The sequence below is a fragment of the Zalophus californianus genome, chromosome 12 (genome assembly GCF_009762305.2).
Source record: "Zalophus californianus isolate mZalCal1 chromosome 12, mZalCal1.pri.v2, whole genome shotgun sequence".
In the NCBI taxonomy this organism is placed as follows: Eukaryota; Metazoa; Chordata; class Mammalia; order Carnivora; family Otariidae; genus Zalophus; species Zalophus californianus.
This window is the reverse complement of record NC_045606.1, coordinates 58,347,497-58,368,615: the sequence shown is the minus strand read 5'-3', so window position 1 is coordinate 58,368,615 and position 21,119 is coordinate 58,347,497. Positions and strand designations below refer to the sequence as shown.

The following is a 21,119-nucleotide window of genomic DNA, read 5'->3' as shown; positions in this document are numbered from 1 at the left end:
AAATAAATAAAAGCTTTAAGAAAAAAATTTTTTTTTCCATTTTTAAAAATTATTTTAACTATTAAAATAGTAAATAACATACATACTAAAATAAAGCTAAAATCCTCTTAGAACACTATTTCCGGGTTGCCTGGGTGGCTCAGTCGTTAAGCGTCTGTCTTCGGCTCAGGTCATGATCCCAGGATCCTGGGATCGAGCCCTGCATTGGGCTCCCTGCTCCGCGGGAAGCCTGCTTCTCCCTCTCCCACTCCCCCTTCTTGTGTTCCCTTTCTCGCTGTGTCTCTCCCTGTCAAATAAATAAATAAAATCTTAAAAAAAAAAAAAGGAACACTATCTCCATCCTGATTCCAGCCCTACTTCCTCAGAGGTATTTGTGTTACCAATCAAGCATGCAACCTGGGCACTGGGTGGCCTCAGTGGTTAAGCGACTACCTTAGGTCAGGTCATGATCCTGAGTCCGGGGATCGAGTCCCACATCGGGCTCCCTGCTCGGCAGGGAGTCTGCTTCTCCCTCTGACCCTCTTCCCTCTCGTGCTTTCTATCTCTCATTCTCTCTCTCTCAAATAAATAAATAAATAAAATCTTTAATCAAGCATGGATCCTTTCAGATTTTTTTCCATGCATTTACATATATAGGGAAAATATGGTACTATTTTTGTTCATATAAATTTAATCATCAATGTCCGTAGAGGTTTCTAAACACTAAGTTTTATATATGAGATACCAATGGCAAAAAGGAATAAAAGACATTCATTTACTCTGGCTTTGTTACTTAACCTATGTCAAAGTAAAAATGTGAAGAATTAAGTATACTCAGAGTAGGTGTGTATTTTACATATAATATACAAATACTTATATTAACAAATATAAATATATGTTACATTAACCTTTGTTCCCCAAAGATCATGACTGATTCTCAGTAATTGCTCAGGCAGTGTTGTGAAGATTAATGAGATAATTCATAAAACTAATTCAACTGTTTAGAATGCAAAAGCTAAAAATAAAGCAGTAAGCTTTAAGTGACCAAAAACACCTAAATGCACAACAGCCATCTATTATCTTTAGTGGAAAATTAATTATTACTTCATAATCCAAAGACCTGCATATAGTCATAAAATACTTATTCAACAGTAGAAAAATAATAAATGAAGATACCACTTCTTCCTGTTTTCCACAGAAAACTCTAGTTTGCCTGTGTAAATGGGTCATCGTTACATGTATAATTTAATATTTTATAATAGGAAAATCACATTCATGCTCAATAACTTTGTATTAGCACCAACTTGAAGTTTTTCCAGCCACTGAGAATACAGTTCTAAGATGTGTGATAAAAAAGTATCAAGGAATGAATTGATGCATTCACAGTTGGAAAGTAGTATTTGTGGTTATAGACTATATTTGCAATAAATTGTATTTTAAAATCTGCAAAAAACTTTTAGAAATGCAGTTAACATGCACGTTAATAAGCATTCCAGGAAATTACCAGCTCAATATTGAAAAGTAATATGAATAAAACATATAGTCAATATAATACTTTACTTATATAGCCCCTACCTTATGTGTGAAGGCATTGTCTGTCCTAAACAAGGCTGGAATAGGCAAGGCATATTTATACCTAGCTAAAAGTTCATCTTGAGGCACCTGGGTGGCTCAGTTGGTTAAGTGTCTGCCTTCAGCTCAGGTCATGATCCAGGGTTCTGGGATTGAGCCCTGCATTGGGCTCCCTGCTCAGTGGGGAGTCTGCTTCTCTCTCCCTCTCCCTCTGCCCCTCCCCCCACTCATGCTCATGCTCTCTCTCTCTCAAATAAATAAATAAAATTTTAAAAAAGAAAAAGAAAATTACATCTCTCCATTTAAAGATAAATAAATAAATACCAGTTTATTCTTTCCCCACTTAACCATCCTAATGGAGTAATAATATTGTAACCAATATTCTTGGTACTGAGTCATTATCTTGTGATATCATATACAGTAATGTTTTAATGATATATCTCAAGAGGGGTGTTTTTTTTTAATTTTTTTTTTTTTAGGTTTGCTAATGTGCATTTAATCACCAAAGGACTGAAGATGTCTGGGCATTTATTCTGTAATGTTTCTAAGACTGTGTCCATTAAATGCAAACAAAAAAGGAAGAAGTCTTGGCAGAACAGGAGAACAGGAGAACTTGATGATCAGATCGATTTTAAATATTATTCATGGCATATAGCCTAGTCCATGCTCTAGTTGTTTCTATGGCTTGGGCTTCGTTCGTCTTCCACTGCTCCGCTACATCATTTGCTAATGGATCATCTGGATTGAGAGCACTTAACAAAGCCTGGATCGATAGCAGAACTGTGTGGATCTGCAAGTGCTGGGGACCACTTATCTTTCAAAAATATCTAAACATATTCTTCCCAACTTGTCTACATTAGGATGATAAATTTTGGTCATGAAACGTACTTTAGGGGCTGCCATCGGGTATTCTTCTAGTAGGAATAGTTCAAGCTTAAAAGTCCCTCCCTCAAAGGAGGAATCCTGGGGGCCAGCAATGACCACATGAAAATAACGGGTGTTGCTCTCATCTGGTTCTGCTTTAATGCCAGGAACTGGTTCTGCCAGCAAACGCTGGGTTTCCTTGATAATCCCGCGGGGCAGCCCGGTCATCTTGTCAGATCCTGAGTTCGGCCTCGGGTCTCGACTCCAGCTCCGCTCACCTCACGCACGAGTGGAAGTCCTCAAGAGGGGCGCTTTTTACCAATGGTGAAACTAGACTGGAAGAGACTACAGAGAAATTAATCCATAGTTTTTCTGTAAGAGAATATATTAATCAGTCTTCTACAGAAAAACAGAACCAATAGGATGTATGTATATATGTATGACATATATGTATGACATATATATACAATATGTATGTATGACATATATATATGACAGAGAGAGAAAGAGATTTATCTTAAGGAATTTATCTTAAGGAGTCCAAGGCTCAAGCAATTATGGAGACTGGCAAATTCAAAATCTGCAGTTCAAGTCCAAAGATCATCAAGCTGATTGTCCAGAAAAGAGTCAATGTTGCAGTTCAAATCCAAAGGCCATCTCCTGCCAGAATTCCCTCTTGCTTGGAGGAGTTTAGTCTTTTGTTCTATTCAGACCTTCAGCTGATTGAATGAGGCCCACCTGCATAATGGAAAGCAGTCTCTTTATGCAAAATCTACCAATTTAAATGTTAATCTCATCCAAAAACAGCCTCATAGAAACATCCAGAAAAATGTTTGATTACATATCTGAGCACCATGGCCTAGTCAAGTTGACATAAAATTAACCATCATGGAGAACTTCACCACTATGGCAGAAAAGGCTTTGGGGCCTCCTAGAAAGAAACAAGAGCACCTGGTACTGACTAGTCAACAGCCCATTGGAGATAATTTTGAGATCCATGGAACCAATTAGCTTTTGCTCTCAACATGAAGTCTGCTGGTCCTGAGAAACTAAGTACAGCTTTAGCCTTGGACTCCTCTTTTAAAATCATTTTCCAGAAGATATATTATAAAAAAGCCCCACTTATTATCTCATTTAATCTTTACAATAATCTTGCCGAGCACATTTTATTCTTTCCATTTATTCAAGAGAAAATTAGGGCTCAGAGAACAGCTTGCCTGAGGCCATGTAATGAGTAAGTAGAAGAGGTATTACCAAATACAGGTCTTAGATAGACTACAAATTTTATGTTCTTGCTCCCTAGAGGAAAATCTATCCTAGCTCCAACTCTATTTTTATTGTCATGGGGAGTTTGTACACTTTGGAAGTATTTTACAAGAGATAATAGACAATATAAGAGATAATAGACAAGCCACTGTACTTGAGTTTCTGCTGCCAACAGCTGAGCTTAATCCTTAGTGATAAACGCTCATAGACTGCTTGGAATTAACTCAAATTTTCCAAGCTCACAGGGAGATTCAGGTGCTGTCAAAAATATTTACTCCAGAGTGTCTGTGGCTCAGTGAGGAGAGCATGTGACTCTTGACCTTGGGGTTGTGAATTCCAGTCCCACGTTGGGGGGAGAGTTTACTTAAATAATAATAATAATATTGACTCCATATTAAAGAACAGGCTTTGATGGGAGAGACTACAAGATGAATGATTTAGCCAAGATTTTATATTTGAGCTCCAAATTCAGTGATGACCTCAGGACAGATAGCTCTGACCCTAAGCCAATTCCCAAACACATTTAATATCCATTCCATATTTTATTCTTCTGACTAAACAAATAATCATGATGCTTACAGGGCACAGTACGTTTTTGCCAAGTTTCCTAGCTGAGAATAGATGCGAAAGATTTCTTTTGCTAACATTCCTAAGATGAACACAAAACTCCAGGTTTAAATACCTCTATTTTTATTATAGTTTCTGATTATATGAAAATCAATTTTGTTTTTCTTTTTTAATTTTTATCACTACTTTTAGCTCTTAATAGCTATGATCCTCGTCTTTTACATTTTATATTCCACAAACCATTTATCCACAATGATAAAAATATATATATATTCTGAGAAACATTTTGAGGGTCACAGGCATTCTGCCTTATGTTTACAGAAGCATTAAAGACAAAAATTGAATTAGTGTTGGGGTGGGTGAAGTTTGGCATGAAGGATAAGCAATTATTTCACAGATCTTTGTTCTACTCAGATTTTACTTAAAACTCCATAAATGGCTTGTGTACCTTTGGCTGAAGACTGCTTTTCTTTTCTTTTTTAAAAATTTTAAAAAGATTTTATTTATTTATTTGAGAGAGAGAGCATGAGCAGAGAGAGGGTTAGAAGGAGAGGGAGAAGCACACTCCCCAGTGAGCAGGGAGCCCAATGCAGGGCTCGATCCCAGGACCCTGGGATCATGACCTGAGCTGAAGGCAGACGCTTAACCAACCGACTGAGCCACCCAGGTGCCCCTGAAGACTGCTTTTCTATAACATCAAAGAAATTGGATTGAGGAATAACAAGATCGATACTATGAACTGTCTGAAAGGCAACTCAAATCATCATAGAATCTGTTTGTGTTGGCAAACTATACTGATATTAAGAATAAATATTAGGGGCGCCTGGCTGGCTCCATTGGTGGAACCTGCAACTCTTGATCTCAAGGTCATGAGTTCAAGCCCCATGTTGGGTATAGGATTTACTTAAAAACAAAATAAAATAAAAATTTTTAAAAAAAGAGTGAATAGGGATGCCTGGGTGGCTCAGTTGGTTAAGCGCCTGCCTTCGGCTCAGGTCATGATCTCAGGGTCCTGGGATCGAGTTCTGCATGAGGCTCCTTGCTCAGCAGGAAGCCTGCTTCTCCCTCTACCTGCCGCTCCCCCTGCTTGTGCTTTCTCTCTCTCTCTCTCTCTCTGACAAATAAATAAAATCTTTAAAAAAAAAAAAGAGTGAATATTAATAATGCTGCTTTTGGGTGGAAGTAAAATAATAAATAAAAATTAAAGTGTCTTGGGCTGCCTGGGTGGCTCAGTGGGCTAGGCATCTGCCTTCAGCTTCAGGTCGTGATTCCAGGGTCTTGGTATCAAGCCCTGAGACCAGCTCCCAGCTCAGTGGGGAGCCTGCTTGTCCCTCTCCCTTTGCCCCTCTCCCTGCTTGTACTTTCTTGCTCATTCTCTCTGTCAAATGGATAAACAAAATCTTTTAAAAAAATTATAGTGGCTTTAAAAATAGCTTATTTTTATCATACAACAGAAGTCCAGAGAGCTCAAAGCTGGCTTTTCTGCAATTTCTTGATCATTGTCACAAGATGGCCTCCTGGACTCCAAGCATCACCCCTTCTACACAATCACATCAAAACCAGAAAGGCTAGGGTGGGATGTGGGGAGACACTCTTCTTTCTTTCCTTTCCCAGAAATTCCCAGCAGACTTGCCCTTATATCACAGTCCAAGACTAAGGTCACAAGAGAGGCTGAGAATGCATGTACTTGGCATTGTCCGCCTCTACTGTGAGAGGCAGCCCTGCCAGTAAGGAAGATGGAAGACGAGGTTTGACCTTGGGAAGGCAGCCAACAGCGTCTGCCACAGGGGCCTTGTAGCTACTACGGTCACTGCATGCGCCTTGCTGATTTCTTATGGCCAATGAGCTAAAATATGCAGTGTGTGCTGTCACTCGGAGTGGGAGGATCAGAGAGTGGAAACCGAGTAGCTGGTATAGAAAGGCAGTATGATGAATCAGTAACCTGCAAGAGTTAGAAAAGCTGGACACGATGCCTAATCCACAAAGCCATTCAAGTCAGCAGGACAAAACTGCCAGGTTAATCAGCTGAATACTGAACACCAAATACTCAGAGTTCCCTCAGAAATCCTCTCTGGATTTTTCTCCCACTCTGAAGCCTCACACATATTGAAAGTGATCTTTCTGTTGGGGTTTCCCCTCTTAAAGGTTTGACCAAAAGTTGACTTTGTATTTGTTTGTTCATGTTATTTAAGAGTTCTGTCCTAGCACTAGCGTCAGTGGACAGGAATTCACAGAAATCCATGGGCGCCTGGGTGGCTCAGTTGGTTAAGCGACTGCCTTCAGCTCAGGTCATGATCCCGGAGTCCTGGGATGGAGTCCCACATCGGGCTCCTCCTTCTCTGTGGGGAGCCTGCTTCTCCCTCTGCCTCTGCCTGCCACTACCCCTGCTTGTGCTTTCTCTGTCTCTCTCTCTGTGTCAAATAAATAAAACTAAAATCTTTAAAAAAAAAAAAAGGAATTCACAGAAATCCAGAAGCCAAAAAAAAAAAAAAAAGAAAAGAAAGAAAGAAAAGAAAAGAAAAGAAAAGAAATCCAGAAGCCAATGGTGGGCAGAGCATTGTTGACTCTGCTTATTAAAAATAATATGATCTGTCATTTGCATTGATTAATGAGGACATCCTCCCTTATAGAATGCAAAGAATAATGCCATGCCAGATTTTTGTTTCATTCAGTAGAATCCATCGTCCCAGCAGCCTCGAAAGAGCTATTCTCATTAGAGCTATTTTTCATTAGAACAAAATAGTTAATGCATAGCAAAACAAGGCGGTGGGGTGGTTGACTGGTCATTATGTATTGTAAAGTGTGGACAAACATCTTTTGTTTTGTTGTTGTTAATAAAAACATGATAATAAACATCCTGATCAAATTTAAAAGTCAGGCATTTGAATATTTTTAATTAGAAGGACTAGTGCATAGTGCCACAGTTAGTCAAATCTAGAGTTCCCATTTCAGACTTAGATCATAAATGTGGGCATTATTACCTTTTACAATACACCATTGATAGAACACCAACTTTAAAGCCAATTAAAGGTTGGCAATCTTCCTACCTTTGGCAAAGTAACACTTGTTAACAGTTCCCCTTGTGACACGTTTCAGCATAATCACTGATTTCTGGAAACCTTATTTAGCACTTACGGATATTTTGAAATCTCTAATGAATTTCTTTTTATAGACATTTTTATGTTTTACTTTAATTTTTTAAAGGTGTTCGGGTAGTTTAATTTTATACACTCAGATGGTGCATGTACCCAGATATTTATATGTGAAGGACAAAATGTTAGAGTATGTAGAACTATACTCTATAAATAATCGTTTGCTCATAATACTCAGATTTTAATGGTTCCATTTCTGAAAGAAATCTAATTGTACCCAAATTCATTCAGAAAAACTTCACACATTAGAATCTGAATATGCAGATGCCATTCTGTTTAATAAATTACAAGTTCTTGTCTTTTAAGAATTGGTTAAAAAATAGAGTAAGTAAATTCTTTCACAGTTATTTACTTCAAATAAAAATGTTTTGGAGGCTAATAAAATCTTTTTTTCATTTCATCTGGAAATAATTTGATAAGCTTGGCAAAGATGTGACAAAACAAATGAGCTAAGAACATTCAAGTTATTTTAGTCTTGAGTTACTAGCACGGAAGAGAGAATGAGTTCACCAGTGAAAGAACAGCCTGATTATATGCTATGCAAATGCCAATATAAAAATGAGCAATAGCTCATTTCTGGTGTTCTGGTGTGCTTCAAGTAGATAACATTAATTCAAGATGACACAATGCATCCAGGTACTCAATATTAGAAATTAGATAACATTAGCACAAGATTATAGAAAGCATCCTGATATTTAATATTAGAAATAGCATTAGCATAAGATGATCCAATGGATCCTGATATTGACAGGAGATTGATTCAGATAGAAGTAAGTTGTCTTCAAAAAAATCAGCAATCTTCAGGACTTGCTTATATCATTTTTGCTTTTTGTCATCTAGTCATGCATAAGTTAACAGTACTATACAGGATCAGAGGATCATAAAAGCCACATACTTTAACATGTCTTTATCTTTAGCTAGCTATTCCTTGCCCCGTGCAGTGTTTATGTCAGAATAAATATCAACATAAACGTTTAATTGTTCATTTTTTTTACAAAAAAAACTGTTGTTTTTAACTGTTGTAACCATTGCAAATTTAATTAAGTACATATTGTTTAGTTTGATTTAATAAACAGAAAGATTCTTCCAAAGACATGTACCAGTTGTCTAGGAATAAGTTTTTAAAAGTTTAGAGTACTATACAATTTAAAAGTTTGTAAATGATGTTGCTAATGGTGAAAAATCAGAAACAACCCCATAAATAAATATCAAGCCTTGATGAAATAAATTACATCTTTATGTTGGCTTGGCAGGACAATTAGTTGCCTATCCTTATCAATTAACCTTTACTTCTTTTTTTTTCAAAGATTTTATTTATTTGTTTGACAGAGAGAGACACAGCAAGAGAGGGAACACAAGCAGGGGGAGTGGGAGAGGCAGAAGCAGGCTTCCTGCTGAGCAGGGAGCCCGATGCGGGGCTCGATGCGGGGCTCGATCCCAGGACCCTGGGATCATGACCTGAGCAGAAGGCAGATGCTTAACCACCTGAGCCACCCAGGTGCCCCAATTAACCTTTACTTCTTAGTAACAGCCTGATTTCACTCAGGGTGGCAGTACCCAACAAAAAGACTCCATTTTCCAGCAGCCCTTAGAGTTACAGCAAAGCCCCATGACTAAGCCCTCTGGCTGATGAGATGCAAGCAGAGCTGGGCTTCTGAGAAGGCCCCTTAAGGGCACTGATTCAGTCTGGAGAGTTGGGTTTTTGCACTTCTCCCTCTCTTCTGTCTGCTGATGTTGAACTCCAGCAGCCTATTTAGATCATGAACTGACCTTGAAGGTGGAAGCCCCACACGGAGCTTAAAGGAGCAACAAGATAAAAGGAATTCATGTCCTTTCAGACTTGGTGGAACATGCCCACTTCATGGGCACGTGAACTGCGCAGTCATACCAGGACCCCTGCTTAGGAGGTCTCCAGCTTGGCCTAACGCTTTATTGTCGCCATCTCGAAATTCTTAATAATTTTGTCTTTGAAGTTGTGTTTTGTAAGTGAAGTCTGATAGAGCAACAGAGTATGTGCGTGAGAAGACGGTGCATGCAATATGCTAGCTTGCTGTTCCTTGTTGCTCTGTTTGCATACAGCCTCAAGAGCTCAGAATTCCTGTGGTTCCACAATGAGCTGGAGTTCAGTAAGACTCAGAGAGTTCAAGGAAAGTGTGTTACATCTACAACTGATTTAGCAGCTGGGTCTCTGACAGCCCTAAGAGGCTACACTTTCCATTTGAACTAGAACTTGCTATGCAGAGAGAAGGCAATGGCATTTCTAGAAACATGACAATCAAGGAACCCTGCTGTATCATTTCTGACTCGTGTTGCTTTCCTGTGGTGGTCAACACCTTACCCTGGAAATGACCACATGGAAGGAAAAGGAAAGACAGGCAACTCACAGTTCCTTTTCCTTTCAATGTTTCTTACTCATCACTAAGCTGAAGGTAGAGAGTATTGGTAGAAGGTGTGTATATCAAGAAGTAAAATAAAAACAGTTGATTTAATTTTGTGTAACGTTGTTACTGTCCTGGTAAGAACAGGGTACAAATACTTGCACAAGTTATGATACGTGAATTATGTGATTTTAGTGATTGCCCATATAAATGAAATATTTTTATATTTGCATTTAAAACTGGCATTACTTAATATAAAGATGAAGGGTAAAATTCATACTAGCAATTTAGATTTTTCTTTATTTTGTTACTTAGAATAACATTAAATAGGAAGTAAGAAAACACCACGACAAGAGACAGTTTTTAGAAGAGAAGAAGAATCTTTATATTTTAGTATTGTAATGGGATTTCTCCTACTTTTAAACAAGAAAACCCACATTTTCATTTTGTGCCAGACCCTGCAATGATGAAGCCAGCCATGACTTGTTGGGGCCAATCTACTATCAGTGATCTGCCTTCTTTTGTGTGTTTTTTTTTTAAGATTTTATTTTTAAGTAATCTCTACCCCCAACGTGGGGCTCATGCTTACAACCTCGAGATCAAGAGTTGCATGCTCTCCCGACTGAGCCAGCTAGGCTTCCCCCTACTTTTGTATTTAAATCACTGTTATTTTGTTATAGTTGAATCTAATCCTAAATGACACTTGTAGAATACAATGTGGTCACTAAATAACTGCTAAAGAAGGATATTTGATTATTGGGAAAACTTGCTTTTGTTAGGTTTTTAAAAAGTGGGGTAGGCACAGTATGTGACTTAAAAAAAAATACACAAACACATACACACATATAGAAAAAAAAAAGACCAGACATGATTATATAAAAGTGTTCATAGTATTCATGTTTAGGGTTTGGAATTATTAATGATATTTATCCTCAGTGTGTGTGATTTTCTATATTTTTCAGTTTTCCTAAAATGAATATTGATTACTTTTATAATTAGATAAAATTTAGAACATTTACAAATGAATCCTGAACTAGAAACTATGTAAAACTGAGCCTCATGTAATTTTCTATAGTTTCCTTAATTTGGGGTTTTTCAAATTATAAAAATGATACAAGCTGGTTGTATCAACTGAAACAATGCAAAGTTATATAAAGAAAAAATTGATTTCATCTCTGTATTCTATCCCTGCTGTGTCTAAGGTAAGCACATTAAAAGATTAACACATATCTTTCCAAAAATTATGTAGCATAATCAAACCTATGTAATTTGTTCATCACACACACACAGAGAAAAAAGAGAAATTGAATGATTTTTAGGTTTACCTGTTTTCTGTGAAACAGAACCTATTATACACATTGCTCCACTTACTATTTTTACTTAATATATCATAAACTTCTCTACAAGCCAAAAGATACAAATTTAACTTTATCATTTTTCTTATTTCAACACATGCATTGAGACATATCATTTTACATTTTGTATTCCACCTTACCCATCTCATTTCGGAGCTTGGAGGTGTCTTTTAAATAGAAATTACTAAACATTCTGTTATGCTGTGGAGGGCAGGAGGTGGTTTGTACCAGTGGGATATTCCTTCTGAGTGGATTCATTCTGCCAATCTTGATCAGAAGTTCATCAAAGGAAATGCTTTAAATTTGTGTTGTTGTTTTTTTAAAGATTTTATTTATTTATTTGTCAGAGAGAGAGAGAGAGAGAAACAGCCAGAGAGCATAAGCAGGGGGAGTGGCAGGCAGAGGGAGAAGCAGACTCCCCGCTGAGCAAGAAGCCCCATGCGGGACTCGATCCCAGGATGCTGGGATCATGACCTGAGGAGACGGTAGATGCTTAACCGACTGAGCCACCCAGGCGCCCCTATCCTCTTATTCTTTAAAAGGAAACTAGATTTGGTACCTCAAAAAAGTAAGCCAGAATATAATTTAGTATTTATTAGTTTAACCTTAGAAGGCTGTGGAAAACAGGAGCTTTCAATAATACCTGTAGTACCAATAGTAGTACCCGAGGAGGCATTGAGGGAATCTTCTTAGGGCTGCAGAAGAATTACAAAATAGACCCTGCTGATATTTAAAAATTAAGGTTATTTGTACATGATACTAAAAACAGATTTGTAAGTCATGTCTCAAAACAGACCAATTTGAGGCTTTGTGTAGAGAAAGTCTTAGCAAGTTCTTAGTGACCTCAATGTTCTTACTAGTATGAAATGGTTAAAGGATTCTGTCTATTCTCAAGTGCATAAGCATGCACTTAACGGCACTTAAATCTTCATTTAATCTGAGCTGGCAAAGAGTTGCTTTACAAACCAATGGTTCTCTTACCATTTTAAAATATATTACATGAATAATTAAGTTGTTTCTTCTCCGTACCCAAGTTCAGCATTGAATCATCTACTGATAATGAATCCACACCTTCTTAATGTTGCTTATTTATGGCTTTGTCATCATTACCAATTATTCACTGTGCACGGACTGTGCTCAGCAGTCTCTGCTGATGAGACTAGAAAATGTTCCTATCACCCCAGGAAACATGTAATTACCCTTTGGGGATTATTTTCTTGAAAGACAATTGATGGAGTTTTTCTTCCCCAAATAAGTGGGTAGGAAAATCTCTACGGGATACAAACATAAAACATAGCTGGAATAGCCAGAACATTGAATGTACTGTGAAAACAAGAGGAAATAAGAGAAAGCCCTTGAGTTCGATAGCCAGAGTATCTTTCTGAAAGCTAGATCTTTGTCGCCAAAGATAGATTTGGGCCAATTTGTTACTGTAGGGGCTTTGCCCACAACACAGATAGAAAATAAAAATGAAATGAAGAAAAATAAAATTCAAGTGAACCCTCTGTTCCAAATGCATATCAAGAAATGACTACTACTCCCCCAAGCAAGGTTATGCCAGGCCAAATATGGTGTCTAAAGAAGGCCTTGTCCTCCAGGACTGGCCTGGCCAAAGGCAAGGTTGTGCAATAGGAAGCGTGTCCCTGGAACACTCACTCTGTCTCCAAACAGCTCCCTTTGCCCTCTGGAGCCCCCTCTCCTCCTCCCTCTCTCCAGCTCTCAGGGGTCTCTCTGTCCCTGGTTAAATTTTGCTCTCAGTTGGCAGCTAATTAATGGATAAGAGGGTACGTTTGCGGAGGAAACAGTGCTGCTAAGGATTTACAATGTCTTTATATGTTTCAACGTTTTCCAGTTATTAGAAACAGAGAGGAAAATTCGAGTTAGTAGAGAAACCAGTTTGGCTCTAGGTCAATAAACCCATCTGGCAATTTAATAGAATCAAACCTTTGTAATTAATTTCACATCATATTGTGTTAAATGACCCTAAGGATGTCTAAGGAGCAGAGATAGAAGAGGAAGGTAAAAGTTAGAAGTGCTTTTGGAATTTTCTTTTCCATTGGGTCAAAAAAGTCGTGGGATCTACCAGAGTCTGGAAAAATTGCTATTTTCTTCTTTGATATTTAGTGTGTGGGGAGGACCACCACCAGGAGAACTGTAATCGGAAAGTTTTGGTCTTGTGGGGGTTCAAATATAGGCTTCGTAGGCTTAAATATCAGGAAAATAGAGTTTAAGCACCAGTCACTTCCCACCTAGCAGAAACAAACAGGCTGAAAGATGGTGCGACGGAAAGCTTTAGTATGTCCTCTGGCCAAATTCTATATTTAACAGGGTGAAACCCGCATTTGATTAGGCTCAAGAGTAAAAAAAATTAAGTCAACATAAGAAAAATGTTAGCTTAGTTAAGTATGAATTTTTACTAAGATGTTATATTCTTTTACATCCTTCTTTTAAATGGGAGATTTTTCATAGTTAATTATAGCTGTAAGTTATATGGCTACATTTTCCTAACGAAGAGTTTAAATTGCTGAGGTAGTTTCCGTTCTTGAGACCAGGGATCTTCAAAATTCTTTGCGTACGTAATCCTGAAAGAATTTTGAAAAATATAGGATCCCTTTTAGTATCTTACATTGATATCTAGAAATGTTGTACCTTGGGCATCTGGGTGGCTCAGTTGGTTAAGAGGCTGCCTTCAGCTCAGGTCATGATCCCAGGGTCCTGAGATCGAGTCCCGCATTGGGCTCGCTGCTCAGCAGGGGAGACTGCTTCTCCCTCTCCCTCTGCCACTCCCCTTGCTTGTGTTCCCTCTCTCTCTCTCTCTATCAAATAAATAAAAATCTTAAAAAATAAAATAATTAAAAATGTTGCAACTTAAGTTTAAATTATTGTAAAGAATGTACTTCCTGCTGTATTGTAATTTGAATATACACTTTCACTTTTTATCAAGTCCTTGGAGCTGTAGGTTTAGCTCATTTGGTTTATGGAATAAGTTACATATATTATAGATATATCTTATTCCATATATATATCACTTTTGAAGCCAGTCTTCATTGTCAAACTGATCAGCTAAGTCAGACTTATTATCATTTTAAAATTTAAATGATTAGGATACTATCATTTTCGAATCTTAATTCCATGTGACAGGGACAGAGGAGAGATAGATAAGGTGTGGAGACTTGCCAATAATTTGTTGCCTAGATAAAATAAGACTTAAGTGCTTTTTCCGGAGGCTTTCTTTGCTTTATTCTGGGGTGGGAAGGGGAGGATGCCCCCTCAGAGGCAGTGTTTCATTATCCACTTAGGAAGTTCCTCCCAGATTTGTACAGCCTGGAGCAATGCACCGAGAGAAGACTCAAGTTAGGAGAGAAGTAGGGTGAACATGGAAAGGTCTGGCAGCCCTCAGGAGGACAGCTGTTGAGGAAAGAGATGTGTGGAAGTTGAGAATCTGGAAATCGATCACATTAAAACAATCCAAGTGTTGTTGTGGTTTGTTTGTTTTTTTACCCCAAATAGAAGATTTTTTTTTTTTTTAAGATTTCATTTATTTATCTGACAGAGAGAGAGACAGTGAGAGAGGGAACACAAGCAGGGGGAGTGGGAGAGAGAGAAGCAGGCTTCCCGCTGAGCAGGGAGCCCGATGCGGGGCTCTGTCCCAGGACCCTGGGATCATGACCTGAGCTGACGGCAGACGCCCAACGACTGAGCCACCCAGGCGCCCCATGCTGTATGTTTTTAAAAGGAGAGTCTTCATGTATGCCGGGAGTATGACTACCCAGTCTGCTGTACACACTTCCTTTTTGGAAGAGAAGTGTGTAGGCTCCAAAGATACAAGCTACAAGATAGCCTTCCAGTGATGAGACACTCAAACAGCTTTGGGCATTCCAGAAACTCAGTCGGATGAAGGGAACTACTTTAATGCTTCCCATTATCAGAACAGTTCACATTCCACGGCCTATGTCTCATATCTTGATACAGAATTTCTAGAGAAGAAGAAGCCTGTAAGACACAACATTATATAGCTGGTATAGTAAGAGTGAAGGAACAGCAATGAGATTACTTAGTTATTATATTTTGCCTCGGCTTAAGTGGCATAAGGCATCTTCTGATTTGATGTTTCCACTGAAGGTGCTAAATTATTCTATCACATTAAGTGAAAACTTTTTTCCCCCAAGTGCTTTACATGCTTTATTTTATTTAATCCGCACAACAAACGTATGAACACTATGTTATCATGCTAATTCTACTCATGAGCTTCTTAGTGAGCTCAGAGAGCTTAAGTGATTGGCCCACGGTTCCACAATTAGTAAGTGGGAGAGGCAGGTTTTAGATCATAAATGACTCATAGGCCTAATTCTTTTAATATAACTCTACACCACAGTTATTGATTTCTTTCTTTTTTTAAAAAAAATTTTATTTAATATAAATTTAATTAGGGCACCTGGGTGGCTCAGGCAGTTGGGCATCTGCCTTCTGCTCAGGTCATGACCCCAAGGTCCTGGGATCGGGCCCCACGTCGGGCTCCCTGCTCAGCAGGAAGTCTGCTTCTCCCTCTGTCCCTCCCCACTGCTCATGTTCTCTCTCTCTCTTTTGCAAAAATAAATAAATAAAATCTTTAAAAATAATAATAATTTAAATTCAATTAATAAACATATAGACATTAAGTGAAAATGTAAAGTAATACCACATGTCAGAGGGGTTGAAAGCATGCAAAAATTGTGCTCCACTTTGAGAATACCAATTGTACAAAAATCTAACCTTCATAATAGAAAAGCAACTATGTCAAAGGAATACTTCAAAGGACATTCTTTGGCATGACTTTATGTTAAATATGTGTTCATTTTATAATTCTCCCCCCCCCCCTATTATTTTCCCTGTTATTCTCCAGGAATGGTAAAAACATCCAAAAAGAGCTAGCCCTGAGGAAGGGCGGGAAGGGCCAGATCTTCACCGGAAGTAGATGTTTGTTATTTTTGTTTTTTCAGCACTCTGTCTTTCATCTTCAGGTACCATTTCCCCCTTTCCCCTGGAGTATTCTCCTTGATGTAGAAAAGACGTTAGGATTCGAAGCCAACGACCAAGAAAGAATTCTTGAGACTCTTTGGTGCAAAAAGGTGGTTTTATTAAAGCATGGGGACAAGACCCGTGGGCAGAAAGAGCGGCACCGGGGTCGTGAGGAGCGGCCCATTATATACTTTCAAGTTGGGAGGGGGGTGGGGATAGCGTAAGTCTCTAAGGAATTTGGAAGTGAGGTTTCCAGGACCTTGAGGGGGCTAGCTATTGTTAGGAAAAGGTCATTTATGACTGTCTAATAAAACCTGAATCATGAGAGCCTTCAGATGTGTATCAGTAGGTCATATGCTTGGGGGATGATTGCCAACATGTATCTTGGAGGGGCGGGTAGAAATAAAGGAAGTTTCCAAAGGAATTTTTATATGTTTTAGTAGACTTACAGGATCCTGGAGGGTCAGGCTAAGATTGTGTTTTGCCCTTAGCAAAGTGTTAACATCAAGGCAGCTGAGTCCCTAGAGGAAGGTCACTCTGCCTGTTTCAAGGACTTGTCAATGGGCTGTAGGTAGTAAGGAAATTTAACACCTTTTCTTCTTCCTTTGTTTCCCACATCATACTTCCCTCACTCCACGTGGTTCCGGGCTACCACTTATGCTCCCCCATCATAGAAGTTGGCATGTGGTATAGGTCTAGTCAGTTATACTATCTCATCCTCCTGACCATACACTGGCACATGGTAGGCACATGCCCAAGCTGGGCCAGTTAGAGTCCTTTCCTGGGATATTTATATGAAATTGGGACCACTTCGATGAAGTTGCCCAAATATAAAAGTGCTGAGTTTTGTTGAATTTTTTATGGAAGGTGATAAAGAATGGAGTTTTTCCACTGGGATCTAATAGAGACCAAAATCTGACAGGCCGCATGGGTAGAGTGGACAGGGAAAGATAGAAACAGACAAGTAAGGACACATAAATTATTAAAAGGGTTTGAGCTTCCCCAGGCCCTGGACTGGTATTCAAATATTTACTTACATCACAGGTAAATCTGAGACAGTGAAGCCCCCAGTAACATATAAATGACAAGGTCTAAAAACCAGCGGTCAACAAGTGAAGTTGCTGGGACAGATGGAACAGGAAAGTCCTGTGACATCACTTTTAGGCAAGCAGTATGCCAATGGGCTTGTTTGCACTGATGGAATTTCCTGTGCTGAAAGGAACTGTGTATGCAAGAGGAGGGAGTTGCTAGGTTTTTAGAAGAGATGTAGGCTGGTTCACCGTCAAGTTTTGCAAGGTTCTGGAGCAAGCTGGGGGATGGGATTGGTGTGTGGAGGGGTACTGAGGCAGCTGTGATACCTGTGTTTCAAGGGTGCCACCATGTGGCTGTGACACCAGCAACAGCCCAGCCCTCGCCCAATGTACCACCTTGATGGACCAGCTGAATTTCTAGTTTTCTCTTCTGGAGATCCCTCAGTAGGGCTAACCACCCAGTTCCTGAGCTATGGATTTCTTACAGTAGGAGATGGGGAATGGTTACAGAGGAGGGATTACAGAGAAGAAAGATATTTTCATGACCTCAGAGAAGTATTATTTGGATAAAAAAGATAGATGGGTCCTCATTTTGATACCGAGGTCAGAGAACTGGAGGTTATAGGTAGTGGCGTACTAGAGTTGGCTTGTACCAATTTGCGAGAGCTGATTGTTAAATTTTCAGTAATTTTGCAAGTTAGTTATTAAGCAAAGCTGTCATGAAAAATTGACTACGTAGGTCAGAATTAATGACCATAGAATTATTAGGAAAAGAGCAGATTGAGAGGCAGCTCCACATGTCAAATCATAGTCCAATTGCAACCACATGTTAGCTAGAGATACAAAAATTTAGTAAAAATCAATACAAGCATGCTCTAAGAATCCATTAGCTATATGGATGGTACAAGTTTCTGTAATTTATCATTTTCTTATTATTTGTAAATTGTACACCACACATCCTTCATATTATACAAATTTATAATAAACATATATTTATACATACTTTTTTCCCTAAAGAGCTGGCTGTTAAATATTTACTAGTACACCACTGCTTATAAGTTTTATGTTTATAATGGATTACTTATAATAACAAAATATAAATAATTTAAGTAATTTCATTCCACTCACCCAATTAGTTCCAGACTAATATGACTTCATCCCAAGTCATACCCTATCAATGCTACAAAAAGTTCAGGCTGTTACCAATGCTTAATAGGAATACCCATTCAGTTATTTATAGTAAATAGATAAGTAAATTCCTATGACGTCTATGATAATACTTTAAAACCATCCTGAAATGCTAAGTGCCTAATATTCCTGGAAGAAGACATCCCACCGATATAGTTCAACTTTACATAACTACATAAGTGGTTAGATCTCACAATGAGCTAAAAGTACACAGGTGCTGGGCTCCTGGGTGGCAGAGTCAGTTAAGTATCTGACTCTCGGTTTCAGCTCAGGTCGTGATCTCAGGGTCATGAGATCTAGCCCCACATCAGGCTCCGTGCTCAGCATGGAGTCTGCTTAAGATTTTCTCTCCCTCTGCCCCTCCTGCTTGTGTTCTCTGTCTAAAATATATAAATAGTAAAAAAAAAAAAAAAAAAAAAGAAAGAAAGAAAAGAAGCAGACAGGTGAATTCTTTTTTTTTCATATTAACATTCTTAGTTTATTGATCCTCTCATGAAAAATCTGCACAACCACCACAGATAAAGCCACTGCAGCATCTTTACTCCTTCTGTTGTCCAATCTCCAGCTTACTTTTTGCCAGCACCAACACTGGCTTTTGCAGTCTCCCTGACTTTCTTCATTCTGTTCTTGCATTCCTTTAGCTGTTTTCTTCATGTTTTTTTCTTCTCATACAGGCCATGTCTTGCAAGTCTGTGTTTGGGTTCATTTTTCTTTGCATAATCCAAGGAATCATAAATCATGCCAAAGCCGGTTGTCTTGCCACCACCAAAATGGGTTCTGAATCCAAACACAAATATGACATCTGGTGTGGTCTTGTACATTTTGGCTAGTTTTTCCCGAATTTCTGTCCTAGGTACTGTTGCCCTTCCAGGGTGAAGAACATCAATGACCATCTGTTTTCACTGAAGTAGTGGGTTAGTCATGAACTTCCTGGTCTGGATAGTTACTGTGTCGTTCATGATGGCGGCCTCTTTTTTTTTTTTTTTTTTTAATCCAAATCAGAAGAATCAGGGAAAGGCTTCCCATTTGAATGTCAAACTGCACTCTTTGGTCTGGATGCAATTAACATGATAGTAAAGGAATAAAAATCAAAAAAGGAAATAAAATCATAAGACTGAAGAGAATAAGATGAGAACCACCAACAGATGAAAGATTTTTTTGATTTTTGTTTTTTGTTTTTTTAATTTATGGAAGTCAAAAAAAGAGATGAAATTATGTGATGGATTAAACAGAAGGAAGGAAGCCGCGACCCAGATACAATCAGTGGCAGTAGGAATAAGTCTGTCCAAGTAGAACTTCAGAGATATTCTGGAGTTGGAAACTTGGAGTCAAACTGTCAAGTAAGCAATAGAATAAGACAAAGATACTCAGACTCAGAGTTCCCTTTCATGGGAAGTTATTTGTCATACTTGAGAAAAAACAAGGAGGGAAATCAGAGAGAAAATGACCTGGAATACAGAAAACATGGGACTAACCCAGTCTTCAATCAACAGAAATCCCAAATGATTGCTAATGCTGCAGGTCTAAAAATAAACCTTTCTTTCTTTCTTTTTTTAAAGATTTTATTTATTATTTATTTGAGAGAGAGAGAGAGAGCACAGGAAAGAGGGGAGGGTCAGAGGGAGAAGCAGATTCCCTGCTGAGCAGGGAGCCTGATGTGGGGGGCTCAATCCCAGGACCTTGGGATCATGACCTAAGCCGAAGGCAGTCGCTTAACTAACTGAGCCACTCAGGTGTCCCCAGAAATAAGCCTTTCCAAATTAGAGCAAGTATTCAATGGAAACTATAAACAAACAAACAAATAAATAAATTCCATGCTACACATAGAATAAATAAGTTGTTGGAAGATATTTGGATGTGGTGAAGCAGGCATATTCCATTTCTCAAAGGAAAAAAAGAAAGAGAGACAATTAGAAACTCCAGAAAAACAAACAAAACTCAAATAAAGCTGCGGTCCAAATATTGATCAATCGAAAATGCAATATAATTTTGAGCAAATGGAACAACATAAGGAAAAACAATCTATTTGACTATTATGTGAAAAAGTGTATGCATCTGGCTCAGTGAGTGGATTTGTGCTGTGCTGGGCATGCTGTACCCTCTTTCACATAGGGAGCTAAGTCCTAGAGGCAGTTGCCAACTGCTAAGCAACTAGCTGACATTGGCTACAAGATGTTCTCTACCTCCATGAGGCTCCCCACTGTGTATGGGGGCTACCTGTGCAGTGCCCGAGGCTACTGCTATTTCCACCTGCACAGTTCCCAGCACTAGGCTGCAGAAGACTTAAGGGTCCTGTAGAACTGGGAGGCTTTTTGCCTTGAGCAGAGAGGCCTGAGGTATGCTGTTGAATGATCTCACATGAAATCATTTCCAAGTCGAGAAAACTAGGGCCTTAATAGTTTTTAAATCCTGCTGAGAAAAAGTGCCCATATTTTCTCTGGTACTGCCAGTTTTGGGGAGGCTGTCAAATCAAAACAGGAATGGGAGGATGAGGCAAACCTACAGACATTAAATATTTTTCCATGTCCCCAAAAAAGTGTATGCATCTTTTATTTTTTTTGAAGATGTTATTTATTTATTTGACAGAGAGAGCGAGAGAGCACAAGCAGAGGGAGTAGCAGAGAGAGAGAGAGAAGCAGGCTCCTCGCTGAGCAGGGAGCACAATGCAGGGCTCGATCTCAGGACCCTGGGATCATGACCTGAGCTGAAGGCAGATGCTTAATCATTTGAGCCACCCAGGTGCCCCTATTCATCTTTTATTTTAATAGC

General features: G+C 38.8%; 1 pseudogene; it reads right to left on the bottom strand.

The window, feature by feature from the left end:
• Positions 1-2,031: 2,031 nt before the first annotated feature.
• LOC113911643 lies at positions 2,032-2,643 on the bottom strand (annotated as a pseudogene).
• Positions 2,644-21,119: the final 18,476 nt, after the last annotated feature.